Source organism: Amaranthus tricolor, chromosome 6, assembly GCF_026212465.1.
Source record: "Amaranthus tricolor cultivar Red isolate AtriRed21 chromosome 6, ASM2621246v1, whole genome shotgun sequence".
In the NCBI taxonomy this organism is placed as follows: Eukaryota; Viridiplantae; Streptophyta; class Magnoliopsida; order Caryophyllales; family Amaranthaceae; genus Amaranthus; species Amaranthus tricolor.
Window position 1 is genome coordinate 11,268,047 of NC_080052.1, and position 20,885 is coordinate 11,288,931.

Genomic DNA, 20,885 nt, shown 5'->3' on the forward strand with positions numbered 1-20,885 from the left:
TGTTTATGAAATCCGCGCAACACTTGGAAATCAAGAGGCCATCCATGCCAGGCACGCTTCCGCGGGGAGTTCCGACGGGTCCGGTGCAATTTCCGCTTACACGAACGCACCGATGCACGCCTCTTTCGAACAATTCGTTCGTATGCGCATCGACCCGCGTCAACGGGTCCTTACCTTCGAGTGCCCGTAAATTCGAGGTCGGGACCCGGTTGCGAGTTATATTTTTATAAATAAAATTACTTCCAAAGAGTATATTACTATAATCACCGAAATTCCTTTTGCTCAAGTGGAGCGGAAAGAATTCGCAAATAAAAACGATAAAAAAAAAAAAAAAAGAAGGGAAAAAGGGGTGCAACACGAGGACTTCCCAGGAGGTCACCCATCCTAGTACTACTCTCGCCCAAGCACGCTTAACTGCGGAGTTCTGATGGGATCCGGTGCATTAGTGCTGGTATGATCGCACCCGTTCATTCACCGTAACAATTTGTATACATGCGCATTGCCGACCAAAAAAAAACCCAGAGCATTCCAAAGCTCGTAAACTCGCAACCGAGACCCCTCTTTCGAGCCTTCTTCTTCCCAAATACTGTTTTTCACCCTCCCGGTATTGTCCCATTCCCAAAAGAGTCTGCCGTCTGTAAAAGCAAGGTGAACTCGCAACAAAAAAAAGACAAAATGTTTATGAAATCCGCGCAACACTTGGAAATCAAGAGGCCATCCATGCCAGGCACGCTTCCGCGGGGAGTTCCGACGGGTCCGGTGCAATTTCCGCTTACACGAACGCACCGATGCACGCCTCTTTCGAACAATTCGTTCGTATGCGCATCGACCCGCGTCAACGGGTCCTTACCTTCGAGTGCCCGTAAATTCGAGGTCGGGACCCGGTTGCGAGTTATATTTTTATAAATAAAATTACTTCCAAAGAGTATATTACTATAATCACCGAAATTCCTTTTGCTCAAGTGGAGCGGAAAGAATTCGCAAATAAAAACGATAAAAAAAAAAAAAAAAGAAGGGAAAAAGGGGTGCAACACGAGGACTTCCCAGGAGGTCACCCATCCTAGTACTACTCTCGCCCAAGCACGCTTAACTGCGGAGTTCTGATGGGATCCGGTGCATTAGTGCTGGTATGATCGCACCCGTTCATTCACCGTAACAATTTGTATACATGCGCATTGCCGACCAAAAAAAAACCCAGAGCATTCTAAAGCTCGTAAACTCGCAACCGAGACCCCTCTTTCGAGCCTTCTTCTTCCCAAATACTGTTTTTCACCCTCCCGGTATTGTCCCATTCCCAAAAGAGTCTGCCGTCTGTAAAAGCAAGGTGAACTCGCAACAAAAAAAAGACAAAATGTTTATGAAATCCGCGCAACACTTGGAAATCAAGAGGCCATCCATGCCAGGCACGCTTCCGCGGGGAGTTCCGACGGGTCCGGTGCAATTTCCGCTTACACGAACGCACCGATGCACGCCTCTTTCGAACAATTCGTTCGTATGCGCATCGACCCGCGTCAACGGGTCCTTACCTTCGAGTGCCCGTAAATTCGAGGTCGGGACCCGGTTGCGAGTTATATTTTTATAAATAAAATTACTTCCAAAGAGTATATTACTATAATCACCGAAATTCCTTTTGCTCAAGTGGAGCGGAAAGAATTCGCAAATAAAAACGATAAAAAAAAAAAAAAAAGAAGGGAAAAAGGGGTGCAACACGAGGACTTCCCAGGAGGTCACCCATCCTAGTACTACTCTCGCCCAAGCACGCTTAACTGCGGAGTTCTGATGGGATCCGGTGCATTAGTGCTGGTATGATCGCACCCGTTCATTCACCGTAACAATTTGTATACATGCGCATTGCCGACCAAAAAAAAACCCAGAGCATTCCAAAGCTCGTAAACTCGCAACCGAGACCCCTCTTTCGAGCCTTCTTCTTCCCAAATACTGTTTTTCACCCTCCCGGTATTGTCCCATTCCCAAAAGAGTCTGCCGTCTGTAAAAGCAAGGTGAACTCGCAACAAAAAAAAGACAAAATGTTTATGAAATCCGCGCAACACTTGGAAATCAAGAGGCCATCCATGCCAGGCACGCTTCCGCGGGGAGTTCCGACGGGTCCGGTGCAATTTCCGCTTACACGAACGCACCGATGCACGCCTCTTTCGAACAATTCGTTCGTATGCGCATCGACCCGCGTCAACGGGTCCTTACCTTCGAGTGCCCGTAAATTCGAGGTCGGGACCCGGTTGCGAGTTATATTTTTATAAATAAAATTACTTCCAAAGAGTATATTACTATAATCACCGAAATTCCTTTTGCTCAAGTGGAGCGGAAAGAATTCGCAAATAAAAACGATAAAAAAAAAAAAAAAAGAAGGGAAAAAGGGGTGCAACACGAGGACTTCCCAGGAGGTCACCCATCCTAGTACTACTCTCGCCCAAGCACGCTTAACTGCGGAGTTCTGATGGGATCCGGTGCATTAGTGCTGGTATGATCGCACCCGTTCATTCACCGTAACAATTTGTATACATGCGCATTGCCGACCAAAAAAAAACCCAGAGCATTCTAAAGCTCGTAAACTCGCAACCGAGACCCCTCTTTCGAGCCTTCTTCTTCCCAAATACTGTTTTTCACCCTCCCGGTATTGTCCCATTCCCAAAAGAGTCTGCCGTCTGTAAAAGCAAGGTGAACTCGCAACAAAAAAAAGACAAAATGTTTATGAAATCCGCGCAACACTTGGAAATCAAGAGGCCATCCATGCCAGGCACGCTTCCGCGGGGAGTTCCGACGGGTCCGGTGCAATTTCCGCTTACACGAACGCACCGATGCACGCCTCTTTCGAACAATTCGTTCGTATGCGCATCGACCCGCGTCAACGGGTCCTTACCTTCGAGTGCCCGTAAATTCGAGGTCGGGACCCGGTTGCGAGTTATATTTTTATAAATAAAATTACTTCCAAAGAGTATATTACTATAATCACCGAAATTCCTTTTGCTCAAGTGGAGCGGAAAGAATTCGCAAATAAAAACGATAAAAAAAAAAAAAAAAGAAGGGAAAAAGGGGTGCAACACGAGGACTTCCCAGGAGGTCACCCATCCTAGTACTACTCTCGCCCAAGCACGCTTAACTGCGGAGTTCTGATGGGATCCGGTGCATTAGTGCTGGTATGATCGCACCCGTTCATTCACCGTAACAATTTGTATACATGCGCATTGCCGACCAAAAAAAAACCCAGAGCATTCTAAAGCTCGTAAACTCGCAACCGAGACCCCTCTTTCGAGCCTTCTTCTTCCCAAATACTGTTTTTCACCCTCCCGGTATTGTCCCATTCCCAAAAGAGTCTGCCGTCTGTAAAAGCAAGGTGAACTCGCAACAAAAAAAAGACAAAATGTTTATGAAATCCGCGCAACACTTGGAAATCAAGAGGCCATCCATGCCAGGCACGCTTCCGCGGGGAGTTCCGACGGGTCCGGTGCAATTTCCGCTTACACGAACGCACCGATGCACGCCTCTTTCGAACAATTCGTTCGTATGCGCATCGACCCGCGTCAACGGGTCCTTACCTTCGAGTGCCCGTAAATTCGAGGTCGGGACCCGGTTGCGAGTTATATTTTTATAAATAAAATTACTTCCAAAGAGTATATTACTATAATCACCGAAATTCCTTTTGCTCAAGTGGAGCGGAAAGAATTCGCAAATGAAAACGATAAAAAAAAAGAAGGGAAAAAGGGGTGCAACACGAGGACTTCCCAGGAGGTCACCCATCCTAGTACTACTCTCGCCCAAGCACGCTTAACTGCGGAGTTCTGATGGGATCCGGTGCATTAGTGCTGGTATGATCGCACCCGTTCATTCACCGTAACAATTTGTATACATGCGCATTGCCGAACAAAAAAAAACCCAGAGCATTCCAAAGCTCGTAAACTCGCAACCGAGACCCCTCTTTCGAGCCTTCTTCTTCCAAAATACTGTTTTTCACCCTCCCGGTATTGTCCCATTCCCAAAAGAGTCCGCCGTCTGTAAAAGCAAGGTGAACTCGCAACAAAAAAAAGACAAAATGTTTATGAAATCCGCGCAACGCTTGGAATTCAAGAGGCCATCCATGCCAGGCACGCTTCCGCGGGGAGTTCCGACGGGTCCGGTGCAATTTCCGCTTACACGAACGCACCGATGCACGCCTCTTTCGAACAATTCGTTCGTATGCGCATCGACCCGCGTCAACGGGTCCTTACCTTCGAGTGCCCGTAAATTCGAGGTCGGGACCCGGTTGCGAGTTATATTTTTATAAATAAAATTACTTCCAAAGAGTATATTAATATAATCACCGAAATTCCTTTTGCTCAAGTGGAGCGGAAAGAATTCGCAAATAAAAACGATAAAAAAAAAAAAAAAAGAAGGGAAAAAGGGGTGCAACACGAGGACTTCCCAGGAGGTCACCCATCCTAGTACTACTCTCGCCCAAGCACGCTTAACTGCGGAGTTCTGATGGGATCCGGTGCATTAGTGCTGGTATGATCGCACCCGTTCATTCACCGTAACAATTTGTATACATGCGCATTGCCGACCAAAAAAAAACCCAGAGCATTCCAAAGCTCGTAAACTCGCAACCGAGACCCCTCTTTCGAGCCTTCTTCTTCCCAAATACTGTTTTTCACCCTCCCGGTATTGTCCCATTCCCAAAAGAGTCTGCCGTCTGTAAAAGCAAGGTGAACTCGCAACAAAAAAAAGACAAAATGTTTATGAAATCCGCGCAACACTTGGAAATCAAGAGGCCATCCATGCCAGGCACGCTTCCGCGGGGAGTTCCGACGGGTCCGGTGCAATTTCCGCTTACACGAACGCACCGATGCACGCCTCTTTCGAACAATTCGTTCGTATGCGCATCGACCCGCGTCAACGGGTCCTTACCTTCGAGTGCCCGTAAATTCGAGGTCGGGACCCGGTTGCGAGTTATATTTTTATAAATAAAATTACTTCCAAAGAGTATATTACTATAATCACCGAAATTCCTTTTGCTCAAGTGGAGCGGAAAGAATTCGCAAATAAAAACGATAAAAAAAAAAAAAAAAGAAGGGAAAAAGGGGTGCAACACGAGGACTTCCCAGGAGGTCACCCATCCTAGTACTACTCTCGCCCAAGCACGCTTAACTGCGGAGTTCTGATGGGATCCGGTGCATTAGTGCTGGTATGATCGCACCCGTTCATTCACCGTAACAATTTGTATACATGCGCATTGCCGACCAAAAAAAAACCCAGAGCATTCCAAAGCTCGTAAACTCGCAACCGAGACCCCTCTTTCGAGCCTTCTTCTTCCCAAATACTGTTTTTCACCCTCCCGGTATTGTCCCATTCCCAAAAGAGTCTGCCGTCTGTAAAAGCAAGGTGAACTCGCAACAAAAAAAAGACAAAATGTTTATGAAATCCGCGCAACACTTGGAAATCAAGAGGCCATCCATGCCAGGCACGCTTCCGCGGGGAGTTCCGACGGGTCCGGTGCAATTTCCGCTTACACGAACGCACCGATGCACGCCTCTTTCGAACAATTCGTTCGTATGCGCATCGACCCGCGTCAACGGGTCCTTACCTTCGAGTGCCCGTAAATTCGAGGTCGGGACCCGGTTGCGAGTTATATTTTTATAAATAAAATTACTTCCAAAGAGTATATTACTATAATCACCGAAATTCCTTTTGCTCAAGTGGAGCGGAAAGAATTCGCAAATAAAAACGATAAAAAAAAAAAAAAAAAGAAGGGAAAAAGGGGTGCAACACGAGGACTTCCCAGGAGGTCACCCATCCTAGTACTACTCTCGCCCAAGCACGCTTAACTGCGGAGTTCTGATGGGATCCGGTGCATTAGTGCTGGTATGATCGCACCCGTTCATTCACCGTAACAATTTGTATACATGCGCATTGCCGACCAAAAAAAAACCCAGAGCATTCCAAAGCTCGTAAACTCGCAACCGAGACCCCTCTTTCGAGCCTTCTTCTTCCCAAATACTGTTTTTCACCCTCCCGGTATTGTCCCATTCCCAAAAGAGTCTGCCGTCTGTAAAAGCAAGGTGAACTCGCAACAAAAAAAAGACAAAATGTTTATGAAATCCGCGCAACACTTGGAAATCAAGAGGCCATCCATGCCAGGCACGCTTCCGCGGGGAGTTCCGACGGGTCCGGTGCAATTTCCGCTTACACGAACGCACCGATGCACGCCTCTTTCGAACAATTCGTTCGTATGCGCATCGACCCGCGTCAACGGGTCCTTACCTTCGAGTGCCCGTAAATTCGAGGTCGGGACCCGGTTGCGAGTTATATTTTTATAAATAAAATTACTTCCAAAGAGTATATTACTATAATCACCGAAATTCCTTTTGCTCAAGTGGAGCGGAAAGAATTCGCAAATAAAAACGATAAAAAAAAAAAAAAAAGAAGGGAAAAAGGGGTGCAACACGAGGACTTCCCAGGAGGTCACCCATCCTAGTACTACTCTCGCCCAAGCACGCTTAACTGCGGAGTTCTGATGGGATCCGGTGCATTAGTGCTGGTATGATCGCACCCGTTCATTCACCGTAACAATTTGTATACATGCGCATTGCCGACCAAAAAAAAACCCAGAGCATTCCAAAGCTCGTAAACTCGCAACCGAGACCCCTCTTTCGAGCCTTCTTCTTCCCAAATACTGTTTTTCACCCTCCCGGTATTGTCCCATTCCCAAAAGAGTCTGCCGTCTGTAAAAGCAAGGTGAACTCGCAACAAAAAAAAGACAAAATGTTTATGAAATCCGCGCAACACTTGGAAATCAAGAGGCCATCCATGCCAGGCACGCTTCCGCGGGGAGTTCCGACGGGTCCGGTGCAATTTCCGCTTACACGAACGCACCGATGCACGCCTCTTTCGAACAATTCGTTCGTATGCGCATCGACCCGCGTCAACGGGTCCTTACCTTCGAGTGCCCGTAAATTCGAGGTCGGGACCCGGTTGCGAGTTATATTTTTATAAATAAAATTACTTCCAAAGAGTATATTACTATAATCACCGAAATTCCTTTTGCTCAAGTGGAGCGGAAAGAATTCGCAAATAAAAACGATAAAAAAAAAAAAAAAAGAAGGGAAAAAGGGGTGCAACACGAGGACTTCCCAGGAGGTCACCCATCCTAGTACTACTCTCGCCCAAGCACGCTTAACTGCGGAGTTCTGATGGGATCCGGTGCATTAGTGCTGGTATGATCGCACCCGTTCATTCACCGTAACAATTTGTATACATGCGCATTGCCGACCAAAAAAAAACCCAGAGCATTCCAAAGCTCGTAAACTCGCAACCGAGACCCCTCTTTCGAGCCTTCTTCTTCCCAAATACTGTTTTTCACCCTCCCGGTATTGTCCCATTCCCAAAAGAGTCTGCCGTCTGTAAAAGCAAGGTGAACTCGCAACAAAAAAAAGACAAAATGTTTATGAAATCCGCGCAACACTTGGAAATCAAGAGGCCATCCATGCCAGGCACGCTTCCGCGGGGAGTTCCGACGGGTCCGGTGCAATTTCCGCTTACACGAACGCACCGATGCACGCCTCTTTCGAACAATTCGTTCGTATGCGCATCGACCCGCGTCAACGGGTCCTTACCTTCGAGTGCCCGTAAATTCGAGGTCGGGACCCGGTTGCGAGTTATATTTTTATAAATAAAATTACTTCCAAAGAGTATATTACTATAATCACCGAAATTCCTTTTGCTCAAGTGGAGCGGAAAGAATTCGCAAATAAAAACGATAAAAAAAAAAAAAAAAGAAGGGAAAAAGGGGTGCAACACGAGGACTTCCCAGGAGGTCACCCATCCTAGTACTACTCTCGCCCAAGCACGCTTAACTGCGGAGTTCTGATGGGATCCGGTGCATTAGTGCTGGTATGATCGCACCCGTTCATTCACCGTAACAATTTGTATACATGCGCATTGCCGACCAAAAAAAAACCCAGAGCATTCCAAAGCTCGTAAACTCGCAACCGAGACCCCTCTTTCGAGCCTTCTTCTTCCCAAATACTGTTTTTCACCCTCCCGGTATTGTCCCATTCCCAAAAGAGTCTGCCGTCTGTAAAAGCAAGGTGAACTCGCAACAAAAAAAAGACAAAATGTTTATGAAATCCGCGCAACACTTGGAAATCAAGAGGCCATCCATGCCAGGCACGCTTCCGCGGGGAGTTCCGACGGGTCCGGTGCAATTTCCGCTTACACGAACGCACCGATGCACGCCTCTTTCGAACAATTCGTTCGTATGCGCATCGACCCGCGTCAACGGGTCCTTACCTTCGAGTGCCCGTAAATTCGAGGTCGGGACCCGGTTGCGAGTTATATTTTTATAAATAAAATTACTTCCAAAGAGTATATTACTATAATCACCGAAATTCCTTTTGCTCAAGTGGAGCGGAAAGAATTCGCAAATAAAAACGATAAAAAAAAAAAAAAAAGAAGGGAAAAAGGGGTGCAACACGAGGACTTCCCAGGAGGTCACCCATCCTAGTACTACTCTCGCCCAAGCACGCTTAACTGCGGAGTTCTGATGGGATCCGGTGCATTAGTGCTGGTATGATCGCACCCGTTCATTCACCGTAACAATTTGTATACATGCGCATTGCCGACCAAAAAAAAACCCAGAGCATTCCAAAGCTCGTAAACTCGCAACCGAGACCCCTCTTTCGAGCCTTCTTCTTCCCAAATACTGTTTTTCACCCTCCCGGTATTGTCCCATTCCCAAAAGAGTCTGCCGTCTGTAAAAGCAAGGTGAACTCGCAACAAAAAAAAGACAAAATGTTTATGAAATCCGCGCAACACTTGGAAATCAAGAGGCCATCCATGCCAGGCACGCTTCCGCGGGGAGTTCCGACGGGTCCGGTGCAATTTCCGCTTACACGAACGCACCGATGCACGCCTCTTTCGAACAATTCGTTCGTATGCGCATCGACCCGCGTCAACGGGTCCTTACCTTCGAGTGCCCGTAAATTCGAGGTCGGGACCCGGTTGCGAGTTATATTTTTATAAATAAAATTACTTCCAAAGAGTATATTACTATAATCACCGAAATTCCTTTTGCTCAAGTGGAGCGGAAAGAATTCGCAAATGAAAACGATAAAAAAAAAAGAAGGGAAAAAGGGGTGCAACACGAGGACTTCCCAGGAGGTCACCCATCCTAGTACTACTCTCGCCCAAGCACGCTTAACTGCGGAGTTCTGATGGGATCCGGTGCATTAGTGCTGGTATGATCGCACCCGTTCATTCACCGTAACAATTTGTATACATGCGCATTGCCGAACAAAAAAAAACCCAGAGCATTCCAAAGCTCGTAAACTCGCAACCGAGACCCCTCTTTCGAGCCTTCTTCTTCCAAAATACTGTTTTTCACCCTCCCGGTATTGTCCCATTCCCAAAAGAGTCCGCCGTCTGTAAAAGCAAGGTGAACTCGCAACAAAAAAAAGACAAAATGTTTATGAAATCCGCGCAACACTTGGAATTCAGGAGGCCATCCATGCCAGGCACGCTTCCGCGGGGAGTTCCGACGGGTCCGGTGCAATTTCCGCTTACACGAACGCACCGATGCACGCCTCTTTCGAACAATTCGTTCGTATGCGCATCGACCCGCGTCAACGGGTCCTTACCTTCGAGTGCCCGTAAATTCGAGGTCGGGACCCGGTTGCGAGTTATATTTTTATAAATAAAATTACTTCCAAAGAGTATATTAATATAATCACCGAAATTCCTTTTGCTCAAGTGGAGCGGAAAGAATTCGCAAATAAAAACGATAAAAAAAAAAAAAAAAGAAGGGAAAAAGGGGTGCAACACGAGGACTTCCCAGGAGGTCACCCATCCTAGTACTACTCTCGCCCAAGCACGCTTAACTGCGGAGTTCTGATGGGATCCGGTGCATTAGTGCTGGTATGATCGCACCCGTTCATTCACCGTAACAATTTGTATACATGCGCATTGCCGACCAAAAAAAAACCCAGAGCATTCCAAAGCTCGTAAACTCGCAACCGAGACCCCTCTTTCGAGCCTTCTTCTTCCCAAATACTGTTTTTCACCCTCCCGGTATTGTCCCATTCCCAAAAGAGTCTGCCGTCTGTAAAAGCAAGGTGAACTCGCAACAAAAAAAAGACAAAATGTTTATGAAATCCGCGCAACACTTGGAAATCAAGAGGCCATCCATGCCAGGCACGCTTCCGCGGGGAGTTCCGACGGGTCCGGTGCAATTTCCGCTTACACGAACGCACCGATGCACGCCTCTTTCGAACAATTCGTTCGTATGCGCATCGACCCGCGTCAACGGGTCCTTACCTTCGAGTGCCCGTAAATTCGAGGTCGGGACCCGGTTGCGAGTTATATTTTTATAAATAAAATTACTTCCAAAGAGTATATTACTATAATCACCGAAATTCCTTTTGCTCAAGTGGAGCGGAAAGAATTCGCAAATAAAAACGATAAAAAAAAAAAAAAAGAAGGGAAAAAGGGGTGCAACACGAGGACTTCCCAGGAGGTCACCCATCCTAGTACTACTCTCGCCCAAGCACGCTTAACTGCGGAGTTCTGATGGGATCCGGTGCATTAGTGCTGGTATGATCGCACCCGTTCATTCACCGTAACAATTTGTATACATGCGCATTGCCGACCAAAAAAAAACCCAGAGCATTCCAAAGCTCGTAAACTCGCAACCGAGACCCCTCTTTCGAGCCTTCTTCTTCCCAAATACTGTTTTTCACCCTCCCGGTATTGTCCCATTCCCAAAAGAGTCTGCCGTCTGTAAAAGCAAGGTGAACTCGCAACAAAAAAAAGACAAAATGTTTATGAAATCCGCGCAACACTTGGAAATCAAGAGGCCATCCATGCCAGGCACGCTTCCGCGGGGAGTTCCGACGGGTCCGGTGCAATTTCCGCTTACACGAACGCACCGATGCACGCCTCTTTCGAACAATTCGTTCGTATGCGCATCGACCCGCGTCAACGGGTCCTTACCTTCGAGTGCCCGTAAATTCGAGGTCGGGACCCGGTTGCGAGTTATATTTTTATAAATAAAATTACTTCCAAAGAGTATATTACTATAATCACCGAAATTCCTTTTGCTCAAGTGGAGCGGAAAGAATTCGCAAATGAAAACGATAAAAAAAAAAGAAGGGAAAAAGGGGTGCAACACGAGGACTTCCCAGGAGGTCACCCATCCTAGTACTACTCTCGCCCAAGCACGCTTAACTGCGGAGTTCTGATGGGATCCGGTGCATTAGTGCTGGTATGATCGCACCCGTTCATTCACCGTAACAATTTGTATACATGCGCATTGCCGAACAAAAAAAAACCCAGAGCATTCCAAAGCTCGTAAACTCGCAACCGAGACCCCTCTTTCGAGCCTTCTTCTTCCAAAATACTGTTTTTCACCCTCCCGGTATTGTCCCATTCCCAAAAGAGTCCGCCGTCTGTAAAAGCAAGGTGAACTCGCAACAAAAAAAAGACAAAATGTTTATGAAATCCGCGCAACACTTGGAATTCAGGAGGCCATCCATGCCAGGCACGCTTCCGCGGGGAGTTCCGACGGGTCCGGTGCAATTTCCGCTTACACGAACGCACCGATGCACGCCTCTTTCGAACAATTCGTTCGTATGCGCATCGACCCGCGTCAACGGGTCCTTACCTTCGAGTGCCCGTAAATTCGAGGTCGGGACCCGGTTGCGAGTTATATTTTTATAAATAAAATTACTTCCAAAGAGTATATTAATATAATCACCGAAATTCCTTTTGCTCAAGTGGAGCGGAAAGAATTCGCAAATAAAAACGATAAAAAAAAAAAAAAAAGAAGGGAAAAAGGGGTGCAACACGAGGACTTCCCAGGAGGTCACCCATCCTAGTACTACTCTCGCCCAAGCACGCTTAACTGCGGAGTTCTGATGGGATCCGGTGCATTAGTGCTGGTATGATCGCACCCGTTCATTCACCGTAACAATTTGTATACATGCGCATTGCCGACCAAAAAAAAACCCAGAGCATTCCAAAGCTCGTAAACTCGCAACCGAGACCCCTCTTTCGAGCCTTCTTCTTCCCAAATACTGTTTTTCACCCTCCCGGTATTGTCCCATTCCCAAAAGAGTCTGCCGTCTGTAAAAGCAAGGTGAACTCGCAACAAAAAAAAGACAAAATGTTTATGAAATCCGCGCAACACTTGGAAATCAAGAGGCCATCCATGCCAGGCACGCTTCCGCGGGGAGTTCCGACGGGTCCGGTGCAATTTCCGCTTACACGAACGCACCGATGCACGCCTCTTTCGAACAATTCGTTCGTATGCGCATCGACCCGCGTCAACGGGTCCTTACCTTCGAGTGCCCGTAAATTCGAGGTCGGGACCCGGTTGCGAGTTATATTTTTATAAATAAAATTACTTCCAAAGAGTATATTACTATAATCACCGAAATTCCTTTTGCTCAAGTGGAGCGGAAAGAATTCGCAAATAAAAACGATAAAAAAAAAAAAAAAGAAGGGAAAAAGGGGTGCAACACGAGGACTTCCCAGGAGGTCACCCATCCTAGTACTACTCTCGCCCAAGCACGCTTAACTGCGGAGTTCTGATGGGATCCGGTGCATTAGTGCTGGTATGATCGCACCCGTTCATTCACCGTAACAATTTGTATACATGCGCATTGCCGACCAAAAAAAAACCCAGAGCATTCCAAAGCTCGTAAACTCGCAACCGAGACCCCTCTTTCGAGCCTTCTTCTTCCCAAATACTGTTTTTCACCCTCCCGGTATTGTCCCATTCCCAAAAGAGTCTGCCGTCTGTAAAAGCAAGGTGAACTCGCAACAAAAAAAAGACAAAATGTTTATGAAATCCGCGCAACACTTGGAAATCAAGAGGCCATCCATGCCAGGCACGCTTCCGCGGGGAGTTCCGACGGGTCCGGTGCAATTTCCGCTTACACGAACGCACCGATGCACGCCTCTTTCGAACAATTCGTTCGTATGCGCATCGACCCGCGTCAACGGGTCCTTACCTTCGAGTGCCCGTAAATTCGAGGTCGGGACCCGGTTGCGAGTTATATTTTTATAAATAAAATTACTTCCAAAGAGTATATTACTATAATCACCGAAATTCCTTTTGCTCAAGTGGAGCGGAAAGAATTCGCAAATGAAAACGATAAAAAAAAAAGAAGGGAAAAAGGGGTGCAACACGAGGACTTCCCAGGAGGTCACCCATCCTAGTACTACTCTCGCCCAAGCACGCTTAACTGCGGAGTTCTGATGGGATCCGGTGCATTAGTGCTGGTATGATCGCACCCGTTCATTCACCGTAACAATTTGTATACATGCGCATTGCCGAACAAAAAAAAACCCAGAGCATTCCAAAGCTCGTAAACTCGCAACCGAGACCCCTCTTTCGAGCCTTCTTCTTCCAAAATACTGTTTTTCACCCTCCCGGTATTGTCCCATTCCCAAAAGAGTCCGCCGTCTGTAAAAGCAAGGTGAACTCGCAACAAAAAAAAGACAAAATGTTTATGAAATCCGCGCAACACTTGGAATTCAGGAGGCCATCCATGCCAGGCACGCTTCCGCGGGGAGTTCCGACGGGTCCGGTGCAATTTCCGCTTACACGAACGCACCGATGCACGCCTCTTTCGAACAATTCGTTCGTATGCGCATCGACCCGCGTCAACGGGTCCTTACCTTCGAGTGCCCGTAAATTCGAGGTCGGGACCCGGTTGCGAGTTATATTTTTATAAATAAAATTACTTCCAAAGAGTATATTAATATAATCACCGAAATTCCTTTTGCTCAAGTGGAGCGGAAAGAATTCGCAAATAAAAACGATAAAAAAAAAAAAAAAAGAAGGGAAAAAGGGGTGCAACACGAGGACTTCCCAGGAGGTCACCCATCCTAGTACTACTCTCGCCCAAGCACGCTTAACTGCGGAGTTCTGATGGGATCCGGTGCATTAGTGCTGGTATGATCGCACCCGTTCATTCACCGTAACAATTTGTATACATGCGCATTGCCGACCAAAAAAAAACCCAGAGCATTCCAAAGCTCGTAAACTCGCAACCGAGACCCCTCTTTCGAGCCTTCTTCTTCCCAAATACTGTTTTTCACCCTCCCGGTATTGTCCCATTCCCAAAAGAGTCTGCCGTCTGTAAAAGCAAGGTGAACTCGCAACAAAAAAAAGACAAAATGTTTATGAAATCCGCGCAACACTTGGAAATCAAGAGGCCATCCATGCCAGGCACGCTTCCGCGGGGAGTTCCGACGGGTCCGGTGCAATTTCCGCTTACACGAACGCACCGATGCACGCCTCTTTCGAACAATTCGTTCGTATGCGCATCGACCCGCGTCAACGGGTCCTTACCTTCGAGTGCCCGTAAATTCGAGGTCGGGACCCGGTTGCGAGTTATATTTTTATAAATAAAATTACTTCCAAAGAGTATATTACTATAATCACCGAAATTCCTTTTGCTCAAGTGGAGCGGAAAGAATTCGCAAATAAAAACGATAAAAAAAAAAAAAAAGAAGGGAAAAAGGGGTGCAACACGAGGACTTCCCAGGAGGTCACCCATCCTAGTACTACTCTCGCCCAAGCACGCTTAACTGCGGAGTTCTGATGGGATCCGGTGCATTAGTGCTGGTATGATCGCACCCGTTCATTCACCGTAACAATTTGTATACATGCGCATTGCCGACCAAAAAAAAACCCAGAGCATTCCAAAGCTCGTAAACTCGCAACCGAGACCCCTCTTTCGAGCCTTCTTCTTCCCAAATACTGTTTTTCACCCTCCCGGTATTGTCCCATTCCCAAAAGAGTCTGCCGTCTGTAAAAGCAAGGTGAACTCGCAACAAAAAAAAGACAAAATGTTTATGAAATCCGCGCAACACTTGGAAATCAAGAGGCCATCCATGCCAGGCACGCTTCCGCGGGGAGTTCCGACGGGTCCGGTGCAATTTCCGCTTACACGAACGCACCGATGCACGCCTCTTTCGAACAATTCGTTCGTATGCGCATCGACCCGCGTCAACGGGTCCTTACCTTCGAGTGCCCGTAAATTCGAGGTCGGGACCCGGTTGCGAGTTATATTTTTATAAATAAAATTACTTCCAAAGAGTATATTACTATAATCACCGAAATTCCTTTTGCTCAAGTGGAGCGGAAAGAATTCGCAAATAAAAACGATAAAAAAAAAAAAAAAGAAGGGAAAAAGGGGTGCAACACGAGGACTTCCCAGGAGGTCACCCATCCTAGTACTACTCTCGCCCAAGCACGCTTAACTGCGGAGTTCTGATGGGATCCGGTGCATTAGTGCTGGTATGATCGCACCCGTTCATTCACCGTAACAATTTGTATACATGCGCATTGCCGACCAAAAAAAAACCCAGAGCATTCCAAAGCTCGTAAACTCGCAACCGAGACCCCTCTTTCGAGCCTTCTTCTTCCCAAATACTGTTTTTCACCCTCCCGGTATTGTCCCATTCCCAAAAGAGTCTGCCGTCTGTAAAAGCAAGGTGAACTCGCAACAAAAAAAAGACAAAATGTTTATGAAATCCGCGCAACACTTGGAAATCAAGAGGCCATCCATGCCAGGCACGCTTCCGCGGGGAGTTCCGACGGGTCCGGTGCAATTTCCGCTTACACGAACGCACCGATGCACGCCTCTTTCGAACAATTCGTTCGTATGCGCATCGACCCGCGTCAACGGGTCCTTACCTTCGAGTGCCCGTAAATTCGAGGTCGGGACCCGGTTGCGAGTTATATTTTTATAAATAAAATTACTTCCAAAGAGTATATTACTATAATCACCGAAATTCCTTTTGCTCAAGTGGAGCGGAAAGAATTCGCAAATAAAAACGATAAAAAAAAAAAAAAAAGAAGGGAAAAAGGGGTGCAACACGAGGACTTCCCAGGAGGTCACCCATCCTAGTACTACTCTCGCCCAAGCACGCTTAACTGCGGAGTTCTGATGGGATCCGGTGCATTAGTGCTGGTATGATCGCACCCGTTCATTCACCGTAACAATTTGTATACATGCGCATTGCCGACCAAAAAAAAACCCAGAGCATTCCAAAGCTCGTAAACTCGCAACCGAGACCCCTCTTTCGAGCCTTCTTCTTCCCAAATACTGTTTTTCACCCTCCCGGTATTGTCCCATTCCCAAAAGAGTCTGCCGTCTGTAAAAGCAAGGTGAACTCGCAACAAAAAAAAGACAAAATGTTTATGAAATCCGCGCAACACTTGGAATTCAGGAGGCCATCCATGCCAGGCACGCTTCCGCGGGGAGTTCCGACGGGTCCGGTGCAATTTCCGCTTACACGAACGCACCGATGCACGCCTCTTTCGAACAATTCGTTCGTATGCGCATCGACCCGCGTCAACGGGTCCTTACCTTCGAGTGCCCGTAAATTCGAGGTCGGGACCCGGTTGCGAGTTATATTTTTATAAATAAAATTACTTCCAAAGAGTATATTAATATAATCACCGAAATTCCTTTTGCTCAAGTGGAGCGGAAAGAATTCGCAAATAAAAACGATAAAAAAAAAAAAAAAAGAAGGGAAAAAGGGGTGCAACACGAGGACTTCCCAGGAGGTCACCCATCCTAGTACTACTCTCGCCCAAGCACGCTTAACTGCGGAGTTCTGATGGGATCCGGTGCATTAGTGCTGGTATGATCGCACCCGTTCATTCACCGTAACAATTTGTATACATGCGCATTGCCGACCAAAAAAAAACCCAGAGCATTCCAAAGCTCGTAAACTCGCAACCGAGACCCCTCTTTCGAGCCTTCTTCTTCCCAAATACTGTTTTTCACCCTCCCGGTATTGTCCCATTCCCAAAAGAGTCTGCCGTCTGTAAAAGCAAGGTGAACTCGCAACAAAAAAAAGACAAAATGTTTATGAAATCCGCGCAACACTTGGAAATCAAGAGGCCATCCATGCCAGGCACGCTTCCGCGGGGAGTTCCGACGGGTCCGGTGCAATTTCCGCTTACACGAACGCACCGATGCACGCCTCTTTCGAACAATTCGTTCGTATGCGCATCGACCCGCGTCAACGGGTCCTTACCTTCGAGTGCCCGTAAATTCGAGGTCGGGACCCGGTTGCGAGTTATATTTTTATAAATAAAATTACTTCCAAAGAGTATATTACTATAATCACCGAAATTCCTTTTGCTCAAGTGGAGCGGAAAGAATTCGCAAATAAAAACGATAAAAAAAAAAAAAAAGAAGGGAAAAAGGGGTGCAACACGAGGACTTCCCAGGAGGTCACCCATCCTAGTACTACTCTCGCCCAAGCACGCTTAACTGCGGAGTTCTGATGGGATCCGGTGCATTAGTGCTGGTATGATCGCACCCGTTCATTCACCGTAACAATTTGTATACATGCGCATTGCCGACCAAAAAAAAACCCAGAGCATTCCAAAGCTCGTAAACTCGCAACCGAGACCCCTCTTTCGAGCCTTCTTCTTCCCAAATACTGTTTTTCACCCTCCCGGTATTGTCCCATTCCCAAAAGAGTCTGCCGTCTGTAAAAGCAAGGTGAACTCGCAACAAAAAAAAGACAAAATGTTTATGAAATCCGCGCAACACTTGGAAATCAAGAGGCCATCCATGCCAGGCACGCTTCCGCGGGGAGTTCCGACGGGTCCGGTGCAATTTCCGCTTACACGAACGCACCGATGCACGCCTCTTTCGAACAATTCGTTCGTATGCGCATCGACCCGCGTCAACGGGTCCTTACCTTCGAGTGCCCGTAAATTCGAGGTCGGGACCCGGTTGCGAGTTATATTTTTATAAATAAAATTACTTCCAAAGAGTATATTACTATAATCACCGAAATTCCTTTTGCTCAAGTGGAGCGGAAAGAATTCGCAAATAAAAACGATAAAAAAAAAAAAAAAAGAAGGGAAAAAGGGGTGCAACACGAGGACTTCCCAGGAGGTCACCCATCCTAGTACTACTCTCGCCCAAGCACGCTTAACTGCGGAGTTCTGATGGGATCCGGTGCATTAGTGCTGGTATGATCGCACCCGTTCATTCACCGTAACAATTTGTATACATGCGCATTGCCGACCAAAAAAAAACCCAGAGCATTCCAAAGCTCGTAAACTCGCAACCGAGACCCCTCTTTCGAGCCTTCTTCTTCCCAAATACTGTTTTTCACCCTCCCGGTATTGTCCCATTCCCAAAAGAGTCTGCCGTCTGTAAAAGCAAGGTGAACTCGCAACAAAAAAAAGACAAAATGTTTATGAAATCCGCGCAACACTTGGAATTCAGGAGGCCATCCATGCCAGGCACGCTTCCGCGGGGAGTTCCGACGGGTCCGGTGCAATTTCCGCTTACACGAACGCACCGATGCACGCCTCTTTCGAACAATTCGTTCGTATGCGCATCGACCCGCGTCAACGGGTCCTTACCTTCGAGTGCCCGTAAATTCGAGGTCGGGACCCGGTTGCGAGTTATATTTTTATAAATAAAATTACTTCCAAAGAGTATATTACTATAATCACCGAAATTCCTTTTGCTCAAGTGGAGCGGAAAGAATTCGCAAATAAAAACGATAAAAAAAAAAAAAAAAGAAGGGAAAAAGGGGTGCAACACGAGGACTTCCCAGGAGGTCACCCATCCTAGTACTACTCTCGCCCAAGCACGCTTAACTGCGGAGTTCTGATGGGATCCGGTGCATTAGTGCTGGTATGATCGCACCCGTTCATTCACCGTAACAATTTGTATACATGCGCATTGCCGACCAAAAAAAAACCCAGAGCATTCCAAAGCTCGTAAACTCGCAACCGAGACCCCTCTTTCGAGCCTTCTTCTTCCCAAATACTGTTTTTCACCCTCCCGGTATTGTCCCATTCCCAAAAGAGTCTGCCGTCTGTAAAAGCAAGGTGAACTCGCAACAAAAAAAAGACAAAATGTTTATGAAATCCGCGCAACACTTGGAAATCAAGAGGCCATCCATGCCAGGCACGCTTCCGCGGGGAGTTCCGACGGGTCCGGTGCAATTTCCGCTTACACGAACGCACCGATGCACGCCTCTTTCGAACAATTCGTTCGTATGCGCATCGACCCGCGTCAACGGGTCCTTACCTTCGAGTGCCCGTAAATTCGAGGTCGGGACCCGGTTGCGAGTTATATTTTTATAAATAAAATTACTTCCAAAGAGTATATTACTATAATCACCGAAATTCCTTTTGCTCAAGTGGAGCGGAAAGAATTCGCAAATAAAAACGATAAAAAAAAAAAAAAAGAAGGGAAAAAGGGGTGCAACACGAGGACTTCCCAGGAGGTCACCCATCCTAGTACTACTCTCGCCCAAGCACGCTTAACTGCGGAGTTCTGATGGGATCCGGTGCATTAGTGCTGGTATGATCGCACCCGTTCATTCACCGTAACAATTTGTATACATGCGCATTGCCGACCAAAAAAAAACCCAGAGCATTCTAAAGCTCGTAAACTCGCAACCGAGACCCCTCTTTCGAGCCTTCTTCTTCCCAAATACTGTTTTTCACCCTCCCGGTATTGTCCCATTCCCAAAAGAGTCTGCCGTCTGTAAAAGCAAGGTGAACTCGCAACAAAAAAAAGACAAAATGTTTATGAAATCCGCGCAACACTTGGAAATCAAGAGGCCATCCATGCCAGGCACGCTTCCGCGGGGAGTTCCGACGGGTCCGGTGCAATTTCCGCTTACACGAACGCACCGATGCACGCCTCTTTCGAACAATTCGTTCGTATGCGCATCGACCCGCGTCAACGGGTCCTTACCTTCGAGTGCCCGTAAATTCGAGGTCGGGACCCGGTTGCGAGTTATATTTTTATAAATAAAATTACTTCCAAAGAGTATATTACTATAATCACCGAAATTCCTTTTGCTCAAGTGGAGCGGAAAGAATTCGCAAATGAAAACGATAAAAAAAAAAGAAGGGAAAAAGGGGTGCAACACGAGGACTTCCCAGGAGGTCACCCATCCTAGTACTACTCTCGCCCAAGCACGCTTAACTGCGGAGTTCTGATGGGATCCGGTGCATTAGTGCTGGTATGATCGCACCCGTTCATTCACCGTAACAATTTGTATACATGCGCATTGCCGAACAAAAAAAAACCCAGAGCATTCCAAAGCTCGTAAACTCGCAACCGAGACCCCTCTTTCGAGCCTTCTTCTTCCAAAATACTGTTTTTCACCCTCCCGGTATTGTCCCATTCCCAAAAGAGTCCGCCGTCTGTAAAAGCAAGGTGAACTCGCAACAAAAAAAAGACAAAATGTTTATGAAATCCGCGCAACACTTGGAATTCAAGAGGCCATCCATGCCAGGCACGCTTCCGCGGGGAGTTCCGACGGGTCCGGTGCAATTTCCGCTTACACGAACGCACCGATGCACGCCTCTTTCGAACAATTCGTTCGTATGCGCATCGACCCGCGTCAACGGGTCCTTACCTTCGAGTGCCCGTAAATTCGAGGTCGGGACCCGGTTGCGAGTTATATTTTTATAAATAAAATTACTTCCAAAGAGTATATTAATATAATCACCGAAATTCCTTTTGCTCAAGTGGAGCGGAAAGAATTCGCAAATAAAAACGATAAAAAAAAAAAAAAAGAAGGGAAAAAGGGGTGCAACACGAGGACTTCCCAGGAGGTCACCCATCCTAGTACTACTCTCGCCCAAGCACGCTTAACTGCGGAGTTCTGATGGGATCCGGTGCATTAGTGCTGGTATGATCGCACCCGTTCATTCACCGTAACAATTTGTATACATGCGCATTGCCGACCAAAAAAAAACCCAGAGCATTCCAAAGCTCGTAAACTCGCAACCGAGACCCCTCTTTCGAGCCTTCTTCTTCCCAAATACTGTTTTTCACCCTCCCGGTATTGTCCCATTCCCAAAAGAGTCTGCCGTCTGTAAA

General features: G+C 47.0%; 31 non-coding genes across 31 annotated transcripts; all 31 read right to left on the reverse strand.

The window, feature by feature from the left end:
* Window positions 1-346: 346 nt before the first annotated feature.
* On the reverse strand, window positions 347-465 carry LOC130816194 (5S ribosomal RNA). Its single transcript, XR_009042740.1, has one exon. It is a non-coding gene; the product is annotated as a 5S ribosomal RNA (ribosomal RNA).
* A 557-nt stretch (window positions 466-1,022) lies between these two features.
* LOC130816205 (5S ribosomal RNA) lies at window positions 1,023-1,141 on the reverse strand. The gene has a single exon (XR_009042751.1). It is a non-coding gene; the product is annotated as a 5S ribosomal RNA (ribosomal RNA).
* Window positions 1,142-1,698: 557 nt separating this feature from the next.
* LOC130816217 (5S ribosomal RNA) lies at window positions 1,699-1,817 on the reverse strand. Its single transcript, XR_009042762.1, has one exon. It is a non-coding gene; the product is annotated as a 5S ribosomal RNA (ribosomal RNA).
* A 557-nt stretch (window positions 1,818-2,374) lies between these two features.
* On the reverse strand, window positions 2,375-2,493 carry LOC130816228 (5S ribosomal RNA). Its single transcript, XR_009042773.1, has one exon. It is a non-coding gene; the product is annotated as a 5S ribosomal RNA (ribosomal RNA).
* A 557-nt stretch (window positions 2,494-3,050) lies between these two features.
* Window positions 3,051-3,169, reverse strand: LOC130816240 (5S ribosomal RNA). Its single transcript, XR_009042785.1, has one exon. It is a non-coding gene; the product is annotated as a 5S ribosomal RNA (ribosomal RNA).
* A 550-nt stretch (window positions 3,170-3,719) lies between these two features.
* Window positions 3,720-3,838, reverse strand: LOC130816252 (5S ribosomal RNA). Its single transcript, XR_009042796.1, has one exon. It is a non-coding gene; the product is annotated as a 5S ribosomal RNA (ribosomal RNA).
* Window positions 3,839-4,395: 557 nt separating this feature from the next.
* Window positions 4,396-4,514, reverse strand: LOC130816263 (5S ribosomal RNA). Its single transcript, XR_009042807.1, has one exon. It is a non-coding gene; the product is annotated as a 5S ribosomal RNA (ribosomal RNA).
* A 557-nt stretch (window positions 4,515-5,071) lies between these two features.
* On the reverse strand, window positions 5,072-5,190 carry LOC130816275 (5S ribosomal RNA). Its single transcript, XR_009042818.1, has one exon. It is a non-coding gene; the product is annotated as a 5S ribosomal RNA (ribosomal RNA).
* A 558-nt stretch (window positions 5,191-5,748) lies between these two features.
* On the reverse strand, window positions 5,749-5,867 carry LOC130816286 (5S ribosomal RNA). The gene has a single exon (XR_009042829.1). It is a non-coding gene; the product is annotated as a 5S ribosomal RNA (ribosomal RNA).
* Window positions 5,868-6,424: 557 nt separating this feature from the next.
* On the reverse strand, window positions 6,425-6,543 carry LOC130816298 (5S ribosomal RNA). The gene has a single exon (XR_009042840.1). It is a non-coding gene; the product is annotated as a 5S ribosomal RNA (ribosomal RNA).
* A 557-nt stretch (window positions 6,544-7,100) lies between these two features.
* Window positions 7,101-7,219, reverse strand: LOC130816310 (5S ribosomal RNA). The gene has a single exon (XR_009042851.1). It is a non-coding gene; the product is annotated as a 5S ribosomal RNA (ribosomal RNA).
* A 557-nt stretch (window positions 7,220-7,776) lies between these two features.
* LOC130816321 (5S ribosomal RNA) lies at window positions 7,777-7,895 on the reverse strand. The gene has a single exon (XR_009042862.1). It is a non-coding gene; the product is annotated as a 5S ribosomal RNA (ribosomal RNA).
* A 557-nt stretch (window positions 7,896-8,452) lies between these two features.
* Window positions 8,453-8,571, reverse strand: LOC130816332 (5S ribosomal RNA). The gene has a single exon (XR_009042873.1). It is a non-coding gene; the product is annotated as a 5S ribosomal RNA (ribosomal RNA).
* Window positions 8,572-9,122: 551 nt separating this feature from the next.
* LOC130816344 (5S ribosomal RNA) lies at window positions 9,123-9,241 on the reverse strand. Its single transcript, XR_009042884.1, has one exon. It is a non-coding gene; the product is annotated as a 5S ribosomal RNA (ribosomal RNA).
* A 557-nt stretch (window positions 9,242-9,798) lies between these two features.
* On the reverse strand, window positions 9,799-9,917 carry LOC130816357 (5S ribosomal RNA). The gene has a single exon (XR_009042896.1). It is a non-coding gene; the product is annotated as a 5S ribosomal RNA (ribosomal RNA).
* A 556-nt stretch (window positions 9,918-10,473) lies between these two features.
* On the reverse strand, window positions 10,474-10,592 carry LOC130816369 (5S ribosomal RNA). Its single transcript, XR_009042907.1, has one exon. It is a non-coding gene; the product is annotated as a 5S ribosomal RNA (ribosomal RNA).
* A 551-nt stretch (window positions 10,593-11,143) lies between these two features.
* Window positions 11,144-11,262, reverse strand: LOC130816381 (5S ribosomal RNA). Its single transcript, XR_009042918.1, has one exon. It is a non-coding gene; the product is annotated as a 5S ribosomal RNA (ribosomal RNA).
* Window positions 11,263-11,819: 557 nt separating this feature from the next.
* On the reverse strand, window positions 11,820-11,938 carry LOC130816393 (5S ribosomal RNA). The gene has a single exon (XR_009042929.1). It is a non-coding gene; the product is annotated as a 5S ribosomal RNA (ribosomal RNA).
* Window positions 11,939-12,494: 556 nt separating this feature from the next.
* LOC130816405 (5S ribosomal RNA) lies at window positions 12,495-12,613 on the reverse strand. The gene has a single exon (XR_009042940.1). It is a non-coding gene; the product is annotated as a 5S ribosomal RNA (ribosomal RNA).
* A 551-nt stretch (window positions 12,614-13,164) lies between these two features.
* On the reverse strand, window positions 13,165-13,283 carry LOC130816417 (5S ribosomal RNA). The gene has a single exon (XR_009042951.1). It is a non-coding gene; the product is annotated as a 5S ribosomal RNA (ribosomal RNA).
* Window positions 13,284-13,840: 557 nt separating this feature from the next.
* LOC130816428 (5S ribosomal RNA) lies at window positions 13,841-13,959 on the reverse strand. The gene has a single exon (XR_009042962.1). It is a non-coding gene; the product is annotated as a 5S ribosomal RNA (ribosomal RNA).
* Window positions 13,960-14,515: 556 nt separating this feature from the next.
* Window positions 14,516-14,634, reverse strand: LOC130816440 (5S ribosomal RNA). Its single transcript, XR_009042973.1, has one exon. It is a non-coding gene; the product is annotated as a 5S ribosomal RNA (ribosomal RNA).
* A 556-nt stretch (window positions 14,635-15,190) lies between these two features.
* On the reverse strand, window positions 15,191-15,309 carry LOC130816451 (5S ribosomal RNA). Its single transcript, XR_009042984.1, has one exon. It is a non-coding gene; the product is annotated as a 5S ribosomal RNA (ribosomal RNA).
* A 557-nt stretch (window positions 15,310-15,866) lies between these two features.
* LOC130816463 (5S ribosomal RNA) lies at window positions 15,867-15,985 on the reverse strand. Its single transcript, XR_009042995.1, has one exon. It is a non-coding gene; the product is annotated as a 5S ribosomal RNA (ribosomal RNA).
* A 557-nt stretch (window positions 15,986-16,542) lies between these two features.
* Window positions 16,543-16,661, reverse strand: LOC130816476 (5S ribosomal RNA). The gene has a single exon (XR_009043007.1). It is a non-coding gene; the product is annotated as a 5S ribosomal RNA (ribosomal RNA).
* A 556-nt stretch (window positions 16,662-17,217) lies between these two features.
* Window positions 17,218-17,336, reverse strand: LOC130816487 (5S ribosomal RNA). The gene has a single exon (XR_009043018.1). It is a non-coding gene; the product is annotated as a 5S ribosomal RNA (ribosomal RNA).
* A 557-nt stretch (window positions 17,337-17,893) lies between these two features.
* LOC130816499 (5S ribosomal RNA) lies at window positions 17,894-18,012 on the reverse strand. Its single transcript, XR_009043029.1, has one exon. It is a non-coding gene; the product is annotated as a 5S ribosomal RNA (ribosomal RNA).
* Window positions 18,013-18,569: 557 nt separating this feature from the next.
* Window positions 18,570-18,688, reverse strand: LOC130816511 (5S ribosomal RNA). The gene has a single exon (XR_009043040.1). It is a non-coding gene; the product is annotated as a 5S ribosomal RNA (ribosomal RNA).
* Window positions 18,689-19,244: 556 nt separating this feature from the next.
* LOC130816523 (5S ribosomal RNA) lies at window positions 19,245-19,363 on the reverse strand. The gene has a single exon (XR_009043051.1). It is a non-coding gene; the product is annotated as a 5S ribosomal RNA (ribosomal RNA).
* Window positions 19,364-19,914: 551 nt separating this feature from the next.
* On the reverse strand, window positions 19,915-20,033 carry LOC130816534 (5S ribosomal RNA). Its single transcript, XR_009043062.1, has one exon. It is a non-coding gene; the product is annotated as a 5S ribosomal RNA (ribosomal RNA).
* A 556-nt stretch (window positions 20,034-20,589) lies between these two features.
* Window positions 20,590-20,708, reverse strand: LOC130816546 (5S ribosomal RNA). The gene has a single exon (XR_009043074.1). It is a non-coding gene; the product is annotated as a 5S ribosomal RNA (ribosomal RNA).
* Window positions 20,709-20,885: the final 177 nt, after the last annotated feature.